Genomic DNA, 20,478 nt, shown 5'->3' with positions numbered 1-20,478 from the left:
AACTGAACTGACCTTTAAAATCCCTGAAAATCATTATCTGGACTTTCTTCTTCTTCTTCTTCTTCTTCGTCCTCCTCTTCCTCATCATCATTGTCCTCTTCATACACAAGATGGTCTTCATTGCCACTGAGAGCATTACATATGAGGCAATTCTTGAAAGATTTAAAAATACTGTCTTCTCTCACTCTAGACCATGACTGCTTTATCCACTGACTACTTGTCTGATCGTAGGTCATTTTAAAACTTGATTTGGAGCAAATTCATGCTGGGTTTCATCCAACACCCAATTGTTCCATTCCCCTCTCATACATACTTTAACAATGCAGGAAAAGACAGATTGCTACTTACCACAAAGAAGGCATGTCAAGCTGCAGACAGGCACAATTAAAAGACACTTACTTAAAGCTTATGACCACAGCCTTCGCCAGTAAATGAGACACACTCACCATTCATACACACAAGCATGCACACCTCATGCACACATGACCACTGACTATAGCATCTCGGGCCGGATCTGGCAGCTGGTGCTGGCAGTCATGTGTGTGAGGTTTGCTTGCTTGTATGTGCAAATGATGTGTATCTCTCATTTACTGACAAAGGCTGTAACCGAAAGATTTATGTAAGTGTCTTATAATAGTGCCTGTCTACAACTTGACGTGTCTTCTTTACGGTAAGTGGCAATGTCTTTTCTTACATTGCTGATCCTGGAGTTTCCACTGTTTCACATAGACTTTAATTATTTATTGAGACATCAAGAGGCCTCAATTGTGAAGTAAGTCCTTCCAGAATAACAGCAAGCTCTGTATTTCTCTGTCTCAGTTCTTCTTTCACATAATGTTTCAAAAGACTACTAAACTGATGTAGCATAAGAAGAGAACTCTTCTTCAATAATGCACCTTTCCTTCTCTCCTACACACTATTAATCCATAATTTCATACCAGCCTCGTGCATCCAACCCTTGTCATGTAGTCGGCCGGGGTGGCCAAGCAGTTAAAGGCGCTACAGTCTGGAACCGCGCGACCGCTGCGGTCGCAGGCTCGAATCCTGCCTCGGGCATGGATGTGTGTAATGTCCTTAGGTTAGTTAGGTTTAAGTAGTTCTAAGTTCTAGGGGACTGATGACCTTAGACGTTAAGTCCCATAGTGCTCAGAGCTATTTGAACCTTGTCATGTACGTGAACAACAGTACCTGGGACAACAGTGTAATGCATTTTTTCATGTTCAATTGCTTTTATAGTTACAGTTTAAGCACCTTCTAAGGCAACAGTTCTAGTACTTGACACATTAAATGTTAAGGGAGTTTCAACCATATTTGCTATTATAGTTGTTGTTGTTGTGGTCTTCAGTCCTGAGACTGGTTTGATGCAGCACTCCATGCTACTCTATCCTGTGCAAGCTTCTTCATCTCCCAGTACCTAATGCAACCTACATCCTTCTGAATCTGCTTAGTGTATTCATCTCTTGGTCTCCCTCTACGATTTTTACCCTCCACGCTGCCCTCCAATACTAAATTGGTGATCCCTTGATGCCTCAGAACATGTCCTACCAACCGATCCCTTCTTCTGGTCAAGTTGTGCCACAAACTTCTCTTCTCCCCAACCCTATTCAATACTTCCTCATTAGTTATGTGATCTACCCATCTAATCTTCAGCATTCTTCTGTAGCACCACATTTCGAAAGCTTCTATTCTCTTCTTGTCCAAACTATTTATCGTCCATGTTTCACTTCCATACATGGCTACACTCCATACAAATACTTCCAGAAACGACTTCATGACACTTAAATCTATACTCGATGTTAACAAATTTCTCTTCTTCAGAAACACTTTCCTTGCCATTGCCAGCCCACATTTTATATCCTCTCTACTTAGACCATCATCAGTTATTTTGCTCCCCAAATAGCAAAAATCCTTTACTACTTTAAGTGTCTCATTTCCTAATCTAATTCCCTCAGCATCACCCGACTTAATTCGACTACATTCCATTATCCTCGTTTTGCTTTTGTTGATGTTCATCTTATATCCTCCTTTCAAGACACTGTCCAATCCGTTCAACTGCTCTTCCAAGTCCTTTGCTGTCCCTGACAGAATTACAATGTCATCGGCGAACCTCAAAGTTTTTATTTCTTCTCCATGGATTTTAATACCTACTCCAAATTTTTCTTTTGTTTCCGTTACTGCTTGCTCAATATACAGATTGAATAACATCGGGGAGAGGCTACAACCCTGTCTTACTCCCTTCCCAACAACTGCTTCCCTTTCGTGTCCCTCGACTCTTATAACTGCCATCTGGTTTCTGTACAAATTGTAAATAGCCTTTTGCTCCCTGTATTTTACCCCTGCCACCTTTAGAATTTGAGAGTGTTCCAGTCAACATTGTCAAAAGCTTTCTCTAAGTCTACAAATGCTAGAAATGTAGGTTTGCCTTTCCTTAATCTTTCTTCTAAGATAAGTCGTAAGGTCAGTATTGCCTCACGTGTTCCAGTATTTCCACGGAATCCAAACTGATCTTCCCCGAGGTCGGCTTCTCCCAGTTTTTCCATTCATCTGTAAAGAATTCGTGTTAGTATTTTGCAGCTGTGACTTATTAAACTGATTGTTCGGTAATTTTCACATCTGTCAATACCTGCTTTCTTTGGGATTGGAATTATTATATTCTTCTTGAAGTCTGAGGGTATTTCGCCTGTCTCATACATCTTGCTCACCAGATGGTAGAGTTTTGTCAGGACTGGCTCTCCCAAGGCTGTCAGTAGTTCTAATGGAATGTTGTCTACTCTGGGGGCCTTGTTTCGACTCAGGTCTTTCAGTTCTCTGTCAAACTCTTCACTCATCTTCATCTACATCCTCTTCCATTTCCATAATATTGCCCTCAAGTACCTCGCCCTTGTATAGACCCTCTATATACTCCCTCCACCTTTCTGCTTTCCCTTCTTTGCTTAGAACTGGGTTTCCATCTGAGCTCTTGATGTTCATACAAGTGGTTCTCTTATCTCAAAAGGTCTCTTTAATTTTCCTGTAGGCAGTATCTATCTTACCCCTAGTGAGATAAGCCTCTACATCCTTACATTTGTGCTCTAGCCATCCCTGCTTAGCCATTTTGCACTTCCTGTCAATCTCATTTTTGAGACGTTTGTATTCCTTTTTGCCTGCTTCATTTACTGCATTTTTATATTTTCTCCTTTCATCAATTAAATTCAATATTTCTTCTGTTACCCACGGATTTCTACTAGCCCTCGACTTTTTACCTACTTGATCCTCTGCTGCCTTCACTACTTCATCCCTCAAAGCTACCCATTCTTCTTCTACTGTATTTCTTTCCCCCATTCCTGTCAATTGTTCCCTTATGCTCTCCCTGAAACTCTGTACAACCTCTGGTTCTTTCAGTTTATCCAGGTCCCATCTCTTTAAATTCCCACCTTTTTGCAGTTTCTTCAGTTTTAATCTACAGGTCATAACCAATAGATTGTAGTCAGAGTCCACATCTGCCCCTGGAAATGTCTTACAATTTAAAACCTGGTTCCTAAATCTCTGTCTTACCATTATATAATCTATCTGATACGTTTTAGTATCTCCAGGGTTCTTCCATGTATACAACTTTCTTTCATGATTCTTAAACCAAGTGTTAGCTATGATTAAGTTGTGCTCTGTGCAAAATTCTACCAGGCGGCTTCCTCTTTCATTTCTTAGCCCCAATCCATATTCACCTACTACGTTTCCTTCTCTCCCTTTTCCTACTACCGAATTCCAGTCACCCATGACTATTAAATTTTCGTCACCCTTCACTATCTGAATAATTTCTTTTATTTCATCATACATTTCTTCAATTGCTTCTTCATCTGCAGAGCTAGTTGGCATATAAACTTGTACTACTGTAATAGGTGTGGGCTTCGTATCTATCTTGGCCACAATAATGCGTTCACTATGCTGTTTGTAGTAGCTTACCCGCATTCCTATTTCCCTATTCATTATTAAACCTACTCCTGCATTACCCCTAATTGATTTTGTGTTTATAACCCTGTAGTCACCTGACCAGAAGTCTTGTTCCTCCTGCCACCGAACTTCACTAATTCCCACTATATCTAACTTTAACTTATCCATTTCCCTTTTTAAATTTTCTAACCTACCTGCCTGATTAAGTGATCTGACATTCCATGCTCCGATCCGCAGAACGCCAGTTTTCTTTCTCCCGATAACGACGTCCTCTTGAGTAATCCCCGCCCGTAGATCCGAATGGGGGACTATTTTACCTCCAGAATATTTTACCCAAGAGGATGCCATCATCATTTAATCATACAGTAAAGCTGCATGCCCTCGGGAAAAATTACGGCCGTAGTTTCCCCTTGCTTTCAGCCGTTCGCAGTACCAGCACAGCAAGACCGTTTTGGTTATTGTTACAAGGCCAGATCAGTCAATCATCCAGACTGTTGCCCTTGCAACTACTGAAAAGGCTGCTGCCCCTCCTCAGGAGCCACATGTTTGTCTGGCCTCTCAACAGATACCCCTCCGTTGTGGTTGCACCTACGGTACGGCTATCTGTATCGCTGAGGCACGCAAGCCTCCCCACCAACGGCAAGGTCCATGGTTCATGGGGGGGGGGGGGGGGGGGGGGGTTAAATGTCAAGGGAGTTTCATCCATATTTGCTATTTGGCTTAGTTCCACAATGGTATTCTTTTGATGTTGAATAATAAAGTGATGGAAAGATATTTTCTCTTCACACTCTTGTGGTATTTTCTGAAATATTTTGGTTTTGGTTCACTTGCTAAGTCAACTACATCTCAAAAACCTGTACCACCAACCAATTCCAAGTCTAGTAGCACTAGCTTACAAATGTGTATTGGAATCGTTTTTGTATTATTTCCAATGCCATTTTGATGGTGTCCTTGGTGAAGTGCCAAAATGCCGCTCAGTTGCTCTGTTTCCATATTCTCCTGCATATGGTATTAGTTTCAATTTATAGTCCATATCATATGAATACCTTTCTTTTTTTTTCATTACAAAACTAGCTACTAAAAAAAATATTGTATGTCACTGTTAACACAAATCACTTTCGATTCAATTTCACTGGCACCGTAGCCTGCCATGACACATTATAGGCCAGACAATGTTCTGGGTTGGTAATTGCAGGGCTGGAAGGAGACAGATTTAGCAAACTTGTGAATCCCCACAACTCATGTTTGTCGCATCAGTACATTGCTGCTGCCAAGTGAATCCGATGTTGCCAGACAGAGATAAGTTTACTGCGGCATTGAATATATGGCCATTTTTAGGACTGATGGAAATTTTAAATCAAATGCTGGACATTTTTGTATTACTTTCAAGTATAAGATGCACCTGAATTTTTGAGGCAAATTTTTGAAGAAAAAAGTTTGTCTTATAGTCTGTAAGATATGGTAATGTTTATTCTTGTAAGTGTGAGTCCAGTAATAAATAAAAGAGGAAAATACCATCTTAGAGTACTTGGGGACGATATGGTTGCCTGCATCTAACCCAAGACACAGATTCTATACAATTATGATAGTGAATTGTAACACTTACCTTTATCTGGCAAAATTCTTATTCTGCCCTCATCCACACAACAGATGTATTCCTCTCACCCTTGATCTGGCTGACCTGTCCTTACTTTTTTACCTTCTCCAATTTATACCTTTTTCCTTTCCAAGGAAGGAACTAATAGTTACAAAAACTAGGACAGTTTCTTGCACTTTTATATTTGCCTTTCAGCAGAACTAAGAATTTACCTCCAGAAGGTTAGCAGTTGGCAGCAATTCTATCTCATACTTTTATAGTTTTCTCTAAGGAATTTTCCTTTTAGGTAGTAAGTTACTTGCATGTTCCATAGATCATAATTGTGACCTCTCACTATGAAGTGGAATGAGTCAGTTTTCTAATTATAGCACATTTTATCAAAAAAGATATTTTTTAATTATTATTTTTATTTTACATATGACTTAACTAGGTTTACTCTCTCTTCCTCTTATACATAGTGCATGTGTGCGCCCACCTGCATGCACCAACCCACACGCACGCATGCAAGCGCAAGCGCGCACGCGGTCGCAACCCCCCCCCCCCCATTCCCCCTCCCACACCCACCCAGAGAGAGAGAGAGAGAGAGAGAGAGAGAGAGAAATTTCTCCTTTAGTATTATATTTGTGTGTGTCACTGATGTCTTCAAACTGTAGTTGTTGACCACAAACTTCACAAGAGAGAAAATGTACACTGGGACTGGTGTCAATAAACCAAACTGTTCAACAGGCTCTAAAGAGAAAACCATATATTACTGGTACTACAAATACTTTTCTCTTAAGTGACAAATTATCCAGTAACTGATGTCACAAGACATTGATTAATGAATGAAAGTACAAAAAGCCAGTCAAGTTTTTGATGCTTTCATCTTCAAAATCTGATATTACCTACACAAAAATGAGAAACAATGAACCTGCAAGGTTACACATGTTTTATAGCTGGTGTTGATTGCAAGAATCCTTATTTGGTGTGGATCTCTGCAATCACAGTCTGGACTGGTCAGCTTGTTCCACTTGTAAAGTGCATCTTTGCACCTGCAATGGCCCATTCAGATTTGATTCAGGTCATTCCAAGTCTTGTGTGATAGCTGCAATCTCCTACGGAGCTTAGCTCCTGAAAAATTGTTATGCAGATGTACAACGGTTGCTGCTTCCTACTGACATTTCCATTCTTCAAGAGGTTTAAAACATTTGGCCATCATGTCAGAAGCATTACACAGAGTAGGATGTTATGAATGTAGCATATTTTTTGAGGACAGTGTAGCTAGGGTTTAGTTCAAATGGCTAGCACTGTGCTTTTTTATAGTTATTCTGAATGTAGTGTAGCAGGTTCTACTGCACAGTTTATTGCATTTGACAGAGGGTTCCTTTTTCTATGAAATACTACAGAGAAACATGGCACTAAAAATAAAATTGCTTGAGAATGTAGTTTTTTTTTTATTGAAAATTACTTAGTTACTTTTGCCTTAGTATGAAAAATTTTTAAGCCTTTTGGAAAATTAAGTTCTACATTATATTCTTTACAATGTACCTGGTATGTTTTCTTGCCACTTTCCCAGATCTTGTTCTGATTTGTTGTGCACAAACCTTTCGGCTCCTCTGAGGTCATCTTGACATTTCAGTAGTTGGAATCAAATGTCTTCCATTGAGTCTGTTTACAGGTTAATTATTTTGAATGGACGTTTATTAAACCTAGCCTCCTTTGTTCATCAAAGCCAAGCAAATTCAACAAGATAAATGCTAATATGCCTCAACTGTTTATATAAAATCATCATGATGAAAACATGAATAAAAGCTTTCTTTTACCACCTCACTTGCTTCCTGTCAAAAGGCAAGTACCCCAGTAGCTGGTAGCTAGTCGCTGAGGTCCATATCAAACCTGAGTTTATTATTATCCAAGACAGGCAGGTTTCACCTGCTTTATCATTCCTAATTTTGTTCTGACGTTGACATTGGAAGCAATCATTTTGCATTTTGACATCAAAAGAAATACATACCTACTGTCTTTCCATTTTATAAACATTAAATCACCACATCTGCGAAATGAAAGTTCATTCCTCCCCCCTCCTTCTAGGTAATTAGATCCTTAGCTAGCAGTTTACTATTTTTCAGTACTGCACAGTGTGGTAATCTTGAAGATAAATACAAAGCTTGTGCAGACAATAACCTATGCCCTTTGCACCTCAAGTGACCTTGTGAGGCACAGCTTATGGCAACAGAGGGAATGGAAAGGCCCAAAGGAAGTAACATACACTGTTGTCTGTATTCCTTTCCCAGCCAGAACATGTGACAAGTCTGTCATCTGTGTGTTTTTTTTTTATTGTACAAGCATCGTACAGTATCTTCAGTAGGTACTACATCATTAGTCTTTTTGGAATACAATCCATGCAACATAGCAGCTACATCGTACATCTCCAATGTGTTAAAGAGGCAGATTAGGATTGCTGGAGATCTTGTTGAATTCCCTCATAAAAGCAGTAGATCTGTACAGATCAGATGATATAACAACAATTTACAACAGGAGTCAATGAACTGGGGTAGATATGATAGAGTCAGATGTCCACGATGGTATTCAGTTGAATGTTAACAAGCTTTGTACAATGGCTATCCATCCAAACAGGTGCATAATATTCAGCACCTGAGTACCTCAAAGACAAAACTGAAGAATACAGAGTGGTTGTTGTGTATTCTGTAGTTCCACGTAGTTTATGGGGGATGTTGTAATTAGTTTTCAGTTTCTGAGTTAGGTTCAGAGGGTGCTGCTTGAAGTACCGTGTTCAGTCCAAGATGACAACTACATATTATAGGTTTCAACTATGATGAGGAACCATGCCACTGAAACTTACTCCAGTTTCACATACACAATATGATTATTCAAATGGAAGCATGGGTCCTCTGTTTTGTTGACACTGGTTTCAAGTCTCCAGATTTTGAAATTCATCTCCAGCATAGACAAGTCTTTGGTCGCATCTTTTCTGCCTGCTGCAGTTCCTTGTGTTGTACATCAAGAGCCAGGTAGTGGGCATAGCAGAATTTTATGGATGAAGTGGCAGATAGGTACAACTTGAACAGTAATAACAAGAGAACTGATCCTTGGGGCAATCCATTGTTGAGTTGCCTCCTCCTTGCTTATCTTGCTTCCAACTGTTACGTGGAACTGCTTATCATCTAGCGTGTTGTTAACAAGTTGTGCCATTGTTCTGCAGGAAACAATTTGAAGAAATTTATAAATTAAAACTCCCCCCCCCCCCCCCCACACACACACACACACACAAAGTGTGAAAGGCAGTGGTGAAATCAACAAACAGCATGGAGGGTTTTATAGCTTCATCTGAATTCTGCCTCTACGAAGGATGTAAGACACAATGCTTGATCACAACAATTTGCCCTGGTCTGAAGTCGGCGTGATCAACTGGAACATTCTATAGGATATTATTATTTATTCTGTTATAGACCAGCCTTTCAAAGCGCTTGTAGCAGCAACTAAGAATAGCTATGGAGTGAGAGCTTTCTACTTTGTTAATTGGGTTTACCTGGTTTCAAGGATTATCTTCAACCAAATGTAGATTGGACAGACAGTTAGATGGTGCACCAATAGTAATTATTCCCAATTCTGAACACACTGTTTCATTGTAAACTCTTCCCTGTGTTGCTTAATGCAACATTCAGCATCCTTTTATTTAGACAGGATCAAATCCAGTTAACAGCAAGATTTCTCATTGCACAACATTTGGGCTTCTCTTTGAGAAAACTGAATTGCACAATAAAATGCCTCTGACAAGCCACAGGAAATAGAAGTAGGCAATATTTTATCATTTAAATTCTGCATAATCTGACTCATGACTTGAAAAAGTAGGTCTTTTCAAACACAAACCGAGGCTAAGTATCTTACTTTGAGAGAGGTGCGTTACGGTTGTTGGGCACACAATCTTTTCCAGTGTCTCTGAGGAAGGTGGAAGCAATGGGGCCAGTCAGTAATTATTAATATCTGTCTTACTACCTTTCTTACAAAGTGGTCTGACCTGTTTTTCCATACTTATTCTTTACGCTTTGGTGTTTTGCATACGTTGAATACATTGCATATTTGTGAAGAGAAGGATTTTAGAGTGTGTCTTTGGTTTTGAAGGAGTTTATTACACTCTTTATTTCTTTTGCAGAGCATGCGATAACTGTAATTTGCTGTATGTGTGCAGCATTGCTTATTGCATGTAATCTATTGCTATGTCCCTTGAATTATCCACGGCTATCTTAAAAGCTACTGAGGGAAGTGATTATTAAACACATTGGCCACCACACTATGTTCATTTATTACTTTGCTGTTTTTTTTCAATAATATAAATCCTCAGACAAACACAAAATCAAATAGGGGCAATGCAGGAGTAGGTTTAATAATGAATAAAAAAAAATAGGAGCTACTACAAACAGCTTAGTGAACGCATTATTGTAGCCAAGATAGACACGAAGCCCACGCCTACCACAGTAGTACAAGTTTATATGCCAACTAGCTCCACAGATGATGAGATTGAAGAAATGTATGATGCAAAAAAAAAAAAAAAAAAAAAATTAAGATAGTGAAGGGAGACAAAAATTTAATAGTCATGGGGGACTGGAATTCGACAGTAGGAACAGACAGAGAAGGAAAAATAATGGGTGTATATAGAATGGGGGTAAGGAATTAAAGAGGAAGCTGCCTGGTGGCATTTTGCAAAGAGCACAACTTAATCATAGCTAACACTTGATTTCACAATCGTTAAAGAAGATTGTATATGTGGAAAAGGACTGGAGATGCTGGAAGGTTTCAGATATGTTATATAATGGCAAGACAGATTTAGGAACCATATTTTAAATTGTAAGACATTTCCAGGAGCAGATGTGGACTCTGACCACAATTTATTGGTTAAGAACTGGAGATTAAAACTGAAGAAACTGCAAAAAGGTGGTATTTTAAGGAGATGGGACCTAGATAAACTGGAAGACCTAGAGGTTGTAGAGAGATTTAGAGAGAGCATTAGGGAAAGACTGACAAGAACAAGGGAAAGAAATACAGTAGAAGAAGAATGTGTAGCTTTGAGAGGTGAAATAGTGATGCAGCACAGAATCAAGTAGGCAAAAAGAGGAGGCTAGTAGAAATCCTTGTGTAACCAAGGAGATATTAAATTTAATTGATGAGAGGAGAAAATGTAAAAATACAGTAAATAAGGTAGGCGAAAAGGAATACAAACGTCTCAAAAATGAGTTCGACAGGAAGTGCAAAATCACTAAGCAGGGATGGCTAGAGGACAAATGAAAAGATGTAGAGGCATATATCACTAGGGGTACGATAGATACTGCCTACATGAAAATTAAAGAGACCTTTGGAGAAAAGAGAACCACCTATATGAATATGAAGAACTCAGATGGAAAACCAATTCTAAGCAAAGAAGGGAAAACAGAAAGGTGGAAGAAGTGTATAGAGGGTCTACACAAGGGCAATGTACTTGAGGGCAATATTACAAAAATGGAAGAGGATGTAGATGAGGATGAAATAGGAGATATGATACTGGGTGAAGAATTTGACAGAGCACTGAAAGACATACATCAAAACCAGGCCTCGGGAGTAGATAAAATTCCATTAGAACTACTGATAGCCTTGTGAAAGCCAGCCATGACAAAACTCTTCTATCTGCTGAGCAAGATGTATGAGACAGGTGAAACAACCTCAGACTTCAAGAAGAATATAACAACTCCAATCCCAAAGAAAGCAGGTGTTGACAGGTGTGAAAATTACTGAACATCAGTTTCATTAAGTCATGACTGTAAAATACTAATTCCAATGCATTACAGATGAATGGAAAAACTGATAGAAGCTGACTTCGGGGAAGATCTGTTTGGATTCTGTAGAAATGTTGGAACATGCGAGGCAATACTGACCCTACAACTTATCTTGCAAGATAGATTAAGGAAAGACAAACCTAGATTTCTAGCATTTGTAGACCTAGAGAAAGCATTTGACAATGTTGACTGGAATACTTTCTTTCAAATTCCGATGGTTGCAGGAGTCAAATACAGGGCATGAAGGGCTATTTACAATTTCTACAGAAACCAGATGGCAGTTATAAAGAATCAAGGGGCATGAAAGGGAAGCAGTGGTTAGGAATGGAGCGAGACAGTGTTGGAACCTATCCCCGATGTTATTCAATCTGTATATCGAGCAAGCAGTAAAGGAAACAAGAGAAAAATTTGGAGTGGGAATTGAAATCCGTGGTGAAGAAATAAAAACGTTCAGGTTTGCCGATGACATTGTAATTCTGTCAGACACAGCAAATGACCTGGAAGAGCAGTTGAATTGAATGGACAGCATCTTGAAATGAGGAGTTACAATGAACATCAACAAAAGTGAAACTAGGATAACAGAATGTAGTTGAATTAAATCACATGATGCTGAGGGAATTAGATTAGGAAATGAGACACTTAAAAGTAGTAGATGAGTTTTGCTATTTGGGAAGCAAAGTAACTGATGATTGTTGAAGTAGAGAGGATATAAATTGTAGACTGGCAATGGCAAGGAAAGTGTTTCTGAAGAAGAGAAAGTTCTTAACATCGAGTATAGATTTAAGTGTCAGAAATTCTTTTCAGAAAGTATTTGTATGGAGTGTAGTGTAGGTACTCAATAGAAGTGACGAGAAGAGGAATTTGTGGCACAACTTGACTAGAAGAAGGGATAGGTTGGTAGGACATGTTCTGCGGCATCAAGGGATCATCAATTTAGTATTGGAAGGAAGCATGGAGGATAAAAATCATAGAGGGAGACCAAGTGATGAATACACTAAGCAGATTCAGAAGGATGTAGGTTGCAGTAGTTACTCGGAAATGAAGAAGTTTGCACAGGATAGAGTAGCATGGAGAGCTGCATCAAACCAGTCTCTGGACCGAAGACCACAACAACAACAACAACAATCAGAGACACTGTCGTATTTCTTGTAATATGTAATCACTCCCATTTCAAACAACTGCCTTTTCCTCGCATGGGATATTTTGATTTCTTTGGTCATCCAGGAGCTTTTGAATGTTTTATTAGTGGAATACTTGATTGTTTCTTGGGAAAGCAGGTGTCAGAGATTGATAAAAAATCATATGTACATTAACTAAGGAACTGACATGCCACATCACACTCCTCCCTCCAGGTTCCTGTAAGTTTGCCTAGACACCCTGTTGTCTGTTTTCCGTAATACCACTTCACTGTAATCATATAAATTTGACAAAACATATATATTCCTTTAACATATGCAAATATGTTGGCTGGGAAATCAGCAACACATAAATAACATTTTCAACAATATAAGCTTTTTGTGGCGTCCTGAAGGATCGACTGCACACTGACCAATGCCGTGCCGCAAAATGGCATCAAGAAGGTGCCAACCCACACCACAATGGAAAAGTGGGCAGTGCCACACCTCCAGGAGGACTGAGTTCAGTGCCCCCTGTCAATGCTGATTTAACCAGCCGCCCATTGCTGGTCGGGCGCAGTTTGGTTGCAGACTTCAAGACTATCTGTACTGAGTAATGGGAAGACAATACATAGCCTGCGTTCTGCAAGTAGTAATAATGGCTAAAGTACTTGCAAGTAGGAGGCATAGGAGGCCACATCATACAAAGAAGTTCTGTGATTAATTAATCTTGAAGTTTAATGTACACATCATTTTGGATTTCTGCCACTGGCCATTGCCACTTCTCTCTCCTTCCTTGTTTGTGTTGGTGCTGACTTCTACAATAGCCGACACAACAGTTTTAAGCGGAAGCAGTCACTGTTGGCTGCTTTGTGTGTGTGTGTGTGTGTGTGTGTGTGTGTGTGTGTGTGTGGTGTGTGTGTGTGTGTGTGTGTGTGTGTGTGTGTGTGTGTGAAGAAAATGAATGAATTCTGAGGCCAGTGAGGAGAGCAGAGGCAGCAAACTCCGCCCACGGACTCCCAAACATTAGCCTCTAATGAGTGAGGGGCAGTATGGAGAGAGCAAGCCGCACCGATGTAACGCAATGTTGGCATTACACTTGCACTCACACACCAATTAATGCCCTAAGGGCCCGGATACAAGCTCTTCATTTTTTTCTCTCCTTACCCTAGCCCTTTTCCAAAGAGTGGAAATAGTATTTGGCGGTGCCTGTGATGGGCTAGGAACCGCTTCATCAATCATCAAGAGATGTATCAATTTGTAACACAACAATCACTTCGCACGGTTCTGTATTAGATCACTGAGGCCTGCAGTGGGCGGACACAAAACCTGACCAGCTGAAGTTGGCCGAATTCTGTATCCAGAACTAGGGAGCCCCCAGTCACCTCTTTGTGAACACAGAACAGACTAGCCTTTTCCCTCCTAATATACACATGTGGTGACATCAATTCCTGTGCAAGTAGGTGACACAAGCGAGAGAAGATGAATCACTGGTTTGGCAGAGTGTCTTTATTATCCATAGAGTGTTTTGTTTGATATTCTTTATATTTACTTGTTACGAGTTGGTGTGTGCAACAAGAAGAATATATTAATTAATCACTCTGGCTGCAGTTTTTAGATGGGACTTACTTCTTTTCAACAAAAGTGCCCATAGTGGTGAGCCTCATGTGATTCCTTGAAGAGGATATTCAGAACTGAATATTGCAATCACCAGAGAATAAATTAAAATAGAAAAATTCATGTCTCCAGCTATGCCACATCGTGCAGTCACTAACATAAATTGGCAAGATGTGTATTCTACGACCCGTTTTGGCCATGTCAAATGTCCGCCATTCTGGTCTCATCGTGCATTATGTGATTAATGCATGTAGTGTGCACCTTCCAACAATATGCGGTGAGCTCCAACAAGGACAAGTACAGAAGCATCTTTGCACATTTGAAAGGAGCAGTGATGGAAGAATTCATAGAAGACGTTATACTACACCACTGTTACAAATCACTACAGGAGGCGCTCACACAACGCTACACATCACCAGAGCTTGGCTGCAGAAAGGTTATAATGGCGAGCAGTTAGGCAATAGATCCCCATCTCAAATGTTGCAAGCTTTATGTGCTGATCTGCTGTCTTTAAAGTCATGATGGCTTCAAATGGCTTTGTAAGTTACCAGTTAGTATCTGCACAGTCATGGCAACCATGTCATTGCAGGTGTTAGCAGAGAAGGCTGATGCAGCAGTGAACATCTTGCCTCAAGTTAAGGTAAGTGCCGAAATTGAGAGTACGACAGACAATGGACAAGGAATGCATGCTGAAGCAGCAAGTGCCACCACTAGCATCGCAACACATATGATATGTGCAGATGCACCAACGCAAGAGCAGAGGTTGGAACAGTTAGAAGATCAAATTGCGCACCTGAACTTGCAAGCTATTGTCACAGCAGTGCATTTCCAACCCCACTATGAGCACACTCCTGGCATCATATGACAAAGCAAGCTGGGATAATTTTAATTCCCCTCTTGTTTTGACATCTGCCTCTTTAAATTTGTTTTTTCAATTTTAACTAATTACCATTGACATACATGAATATAATCTGCATTTTCATAATAGAGAAAGGTTGACCCTCAGTTTTAAAGATTACAACAACAGATCTAATTTTGTGTTTAGTTTTATGTATGTATTTGATTTTCTAATTTATTTTGGTTATTTTTAGTTAGTATCCTTTATTATAGGGTGAAATCAGTAATTGTTTCGTAACTTAAATTCTACTGTTGACATATAAACAAGTATAAATTCTGTAATAATTGTAAACATTTGGAAGATGAAGTACTAGTAATCTTAAAGTATCTATTTAGCTCTATTAAAAACATGATAGCAAAACCTGCCCTTCATTAATTCCAAAGTAATTAACAGCTTTGTCAAAAGTATTGTTTACGTAACTATATTTGTTAATTTCATGATTTAAACAAATAATTCAGCCTAAACCTCGTAGTAGAAGAAACTGTTAAAAAGACGCAAATTTTTTATGTATTCATTTGAGTGAGTTAAGTTTTAATTGTAATTTCTGTAAATTTAAATTTAAACAATGTGTAGTTTCAGCACCTATTATTGTGATGATATATAACGGTCCGATTTTCGGTCACAAGACAGTCGGCCCACAGCCGAGTAACCTGTGCTGGTTAGAACAACAACAATGCTTCAAATTAACTGTGGAATAAGTGTTAAACAACTAGGCCATGTGTAAAAACAGTGACAGTGTCTGCTCCATATGTACCTAATTATTCTTCAAGAACAGTGAACTTTGTGGTTAGGTTTTATTACTCGTAGATGTTCAACAAGAAACTATTGTAGCAGTATGTGGAGTTTCGCCTGTAAACTATTAAAACTATTAATGAGGCTTATTGAAAGTTAAACAATAGTGCACTGGCCATATAACTGTATTATTGGGGGGGGGGGGGGGGGGGAGGTTGTGAACAGTGACGTTGATGTACTGTAAAATGTAGCTGTGCATCTGTTGGCTACATCATTTAAAGTAGTCAGTGTCGGAATCCACAAACCCAATTTTTCAGCCAGTGTAGCAACGTAGTATGTCAACATCAAGGAAACAAACGAAGAGAGAATTAAAAGCAGGTGGAATCGCCACAAGCAGACAGGATGCCAGGAAGATTATCTGCATATATTTGAGAAGACTACTCGCCAATGGTGCTGCTATCACAGGCATTTAGGAAATACAGTTTGCCAGTGCACCAGCCCCTTCTGTTACCTACATGCCAAAAGTCACCAGTGTTCATGAACCTATCATTGGTGGGGATGTTTGGTCTCAGTTTCATTTGCCACCATCTTTTGAGAACCACTATTTGATTACAGTGAACTGTAGTGCCAATCTGTCAACTGTGTTATCTGTGCTGGTAAATGAGGAGATAAATGATCCCATATAACTATGTGGAAATCACCTGGGTGTGTCACAAATGATGCTGTCGACAGATATTAGTGTTTTTTGGCTGACGGAAACCATTACTATAGTATATGATCGCATTCTTTTTGGTCACATACTACAAGAATTTCCAGTGCGCTCACCTCTGATGGGAAGTATGATCACTCAGCAATACAACATATCTGCAGATTACCTGGCCAACATTGCAGCTCAGCCGAAGGGACTTCCACAAGACAAGCTGCTGGTGGTACAAGTAGTGTTTGAGGGGGTGTTCAAAGCAGGTGGTGTAACTAGATCAGATAATTCTTGGGCATTCCCACTGCACACGGTGTGCAAGAAAGATGGTTCCTGGGAATTTTGTAGGACTACAGGGCATAGAATGCCCACACGATTCCTGATTGTTACCCTGTGCATCACGAGACTGACTTTAATAGTGTCGGTGTTTAGTGTGGTCTATTGTGCAAAAGCATATTTGGAAATTCCGATAGTGCTGGAAGGTGTACAATGCCTCTTAGGCTTTTCCAGTAGAGATCCATGCCTTTTGGATTGAAAAATGCTGCACAGACATGGAAGTATTTTATGCATTAAGTGCTATCGGGTTGCCACGGGGTTCTGTTACATGTATAACATCCTCATATTTTCACCTACATTTGATGAGCATGTGATCCACTTGTAGCAGCTTTTCCAGTGCCTACAGAAATATGGAACAGTCGTTAATACTGCAAAGAGTGTTTACGGCAAATTAGAGGTGCAATTTTCAGGTTAGGTAGTCTCATCAGCTGACTGTCACTGCTTTCTGGATATGTGGCAGCAGTGCAACATATGGTTTTGCTGACAGACTACAGACTATTGTGCAGGTTTTTGGGAGTGCTAAATTGCTACTGGCAACACCTTCGACAGCTGGTAAGTCAGCTCCCCCAATCACCACGAGGACTTACCATCGGGTTAAGCACCAGTACCCCAATATTACTGGAGCAATTGGCTTAAAAAAAAAAAAAAAAAAGAGTAGGGGGGGGGGGGGGGACTGATTTGGCAAAATCCGTTCCTGTACAAGCAGCTGGGGCAAGAAACAGAACTTTTTCATGGTAAGTAGTCATTTTTTGGGTCTATTGTTCGTGTGTTATGGTGTTTTTGGGTCGGTGTTATTTACTGCATGTGTTGGTGGTTGTTTTGGTATTGGCACTTGTGGTTGATTACTGTATCTCAGGGAAAGTACTTGATTTCAATTTTTTTGGTATCGTCATTTGTGTTTGAGCTGTATAGGTCAATGGAAGTGACCGATTTCAATGTGTTATCGTAGCTAAGTGTGTTTTGGTATCATGAGCTGCTGTAGACCTTTGTAGGTCAAGGGAAGTGTCCATTTCCAATTTTTGTTGTTTTAAGTGTTGGTTTTGTGGTATCGATAGTTGTGGTATGATTATAATTTTTGGAGTAGTTAGTTTTTATTTTGTGGTATGGACAATTGCGGTTGAGCTATCCTATGGGGTATCTACCAAATTTTGCGACTGGATTGAGGATTTTTTGTGTGGATGACACAGCATGTTATCTTGTATGGAGTCGTCTGATATAGAAGTAACTTCAGGTGCGACCCAGAGAATTGTGTTGGTCCCTTTGTGTTCCTGCTGCATATTAATCATCTTGCAGACAATATTAATAGTAACCTCAGACTTTTTGCAGATGATGCAGTCATTTATAATGAGGTACTATTTGTGAAAAGCTGCATAAATATCAGTCAGCTCTTGATAAGACGTAAAAGTGGTGCAAAGATTGGCAACTTACTTTAAATGTTCAGAAATGTAAAATTGTACATTTTACAAACCGAAAAAACGTAGTATCCTACAGTATAAAAGAGTCTGAAACTGCCAGTTAGTACATATACCTGGGTGTAACATTTTGCTGGGATATGAGATGGAATGATCTCATAGACTCAGCACAGCAGGTGGTAGATTTCGGATTATTGGCAGAATACTGGGTAAATGCAATCAATCTACAAAGGTGATTGCTTACAAAGTACTCATGTGACCCATTCTGGAATAGACTACTACACAAGTGTGTGAGATCCGCAACAAATAGCGCTAACAACGGATATTGAACGTATACAGAGAAAAGTAGCATGAATGATCAAGGGTTTCTTTGAGTCGTGGGAGAATGTCACAGAGATGCTGAAGAAACTGAACCGCAAGCCTCTTGAAGACAGCCGTAAACCATCTCGGGCAAGCCTACTAACCTAGTTTCAAGAACCGGCTTTAAATGATGATTCTAGGACTATAACACAACCTCCGACTTACCGCTCATGTAGGGATCGTGAGGACAATATTAAATTAGTTACAGACCACACCTAGGGATTTAAACAATCATTCTTCCAGCGCTCAGTAAATGAATGGAACGGGAAGAAACCCGAATAATTGGTACAGTGGGAAGTACCCTCTATCAAGCACTTCACAATGATTTCAGTTCGTATATGTAGATGTTTGTATTCACAGGGTCGTAATATAACGGATACAGTTCATAAATAATGACTGGAAACGGTTATCTTCCGTAGTACTTCTTGACTCACCTTCAAACGATTTCCTTCGAGAACTCGCTGTTCAACTGCGTGTCTTGTGCAAATTTGAAGGTCGCGTGACTGCTGATTCCGCGAAGGATACGTCTTCCTCAAAGTCTTAATACTCCGAACGTTTTTGTTTTTGTTTTGCTATTGGTGTAGAAATAATCAGTAGTCAGCAACTCTCGACTCCTCGATATTATGGTCGATACTTTCATTTTCAGTGTGTATCGATACGGGAATGTACCGGTATTACCTTCGACCATAGATACTAGTAGACTGGCCATGCTGTGCAGAAGCTATAGAGCTGGTGTGGCTCCAACATAAACCACGTGACTGTTGGCAAAACGTGGCGGGATTTCAGATCAACGGGCTGCCATCCTATGTTTGTATCGTATTTTCCCCACATTTCTCAACTGGCTGCCAAACGCTTCCAACAAAAATTACTTTTTTATTTGTGATAAATTATGCCAGAACTACAATTGACCTGGATTTGTTCACAGTACCATTTGTAAAATCTGCCAAATACATCGAACGCCACTCTGGTGGGCAGCGGGACGAAATTACTATAAACTATCAATTAAAGTAAAATGTCGTTAAAATTCTTTTAAACAGTAAGAGTGGGCTCGTGTCAAAACTTTAATCATTGGATTCGCCGCGTTTTGAGCTCGAGTCACTAATAAAAGAAAATGGGATATGGGAATTATGTCAACTATAGGTGCCGAAATTGTTGACTTTAGGACCACGTCCATTTTAGAATATCAATTTTAGGTGGACTTCAAAGGTTCAGTTCCCACTATTTTTACAATAGTTCAAACTATCAGGTATGAAAAAATGATATTTTAGATGAAAGGTGAGACTCTGAAGTTTCAGAAAATAATTTTGGAGCCTAGGTTTAAAAATGACAGACACTGTAAATATAAATTATAAATATACATTGTAAATAATAACTAACCTATCAAAACACTTCTCCGCAAAGTGCTTCGAGCAAAGGCGCGTATGTGCAGATGGTTTAAAGTTTTCCGTTTCTGGGGCTGTATCCAAAGCTGCCTTCGGTTTTCATCCTTAGGGAAGCTATGGGTAGGAACGAGAAACAATTATAAATACTTCTGTAACCGAATTATCACAGATACTTTCCAAAATGTAATATGAGTCTGACTCTACAGGCTTCACTTTCAACACTTTAATTTACGTGATACTCTATTTCAAGTGTAAAAAACGTATAAAAGTCACTTCAGCAGTTTCAATAAATGCATCTGCACTATCATAGAAACACTTACACGTGAAATGTAATGCCATTTCCCCCGACAAAACGCTGAGTACAGCCATAAGCGCAACATGAAACAACCATGTTTTGCCAACATTCACGTGACTTTAGCCCGGGGATGTTGGAGCCACGAAAATGACGTCAGGGCCAGTCTATTACATTTATGGTCGAAGGGTATTACACTATCAAATTTCTTTGTCAAAGATTTGATCAAATATTCCGTCAAATATATTTGACGAAGATCTTTGACGTAGCGCTAGAAGGGGTATTACGGTGGTATAACACTGTCAT

General features: G+C 39.6%; 1 protein-coding gene across 1 annotated transcript in view; it reads right to left on the bottom strand.

Moving 5' to 3' along the window:
• LOC126246832 (acireductone dioxygenase) overlaps positions 1 to 19,097 on the bottom strand; it is a 49,683-nt gene extending 30,586 nt beyond the window's left edge. Inside the window, exon 1 of the mRNA XM_049948425.1 lies at positions 18,933 to 19,097. The gene's annotated coding sequence lies outside the window, so the exon portion shown is untranslated. The remainder of the gene's footprint in view (positions 1 to 18,932) is intronic.
• Between the last annotated feature and the right edge of the window lie 1,381 nt (positions 19,098 to 20,478).

The sequence above is a fragment of the Schistocerca nitens genome, chromosome 1 (genome assembly GCF_023898315.1).
Source record: "Schistocerca nitens isolate TAMUIC-IGC-003100 chromosome 1, iqSchNite1.1, whole genome shotgun sequence".
In the NCBI taxonomy this organism is placed as follows: domain Eukaryota; kingdom Metazoa; phylum Arthropoda; class Insecta; order Orthoptera; family Acrididae; genus Schistocerca; species Schistocerca nitens.
This window is presented reverse-complemented; position numbering and strand designations above follow the sequence as displayed.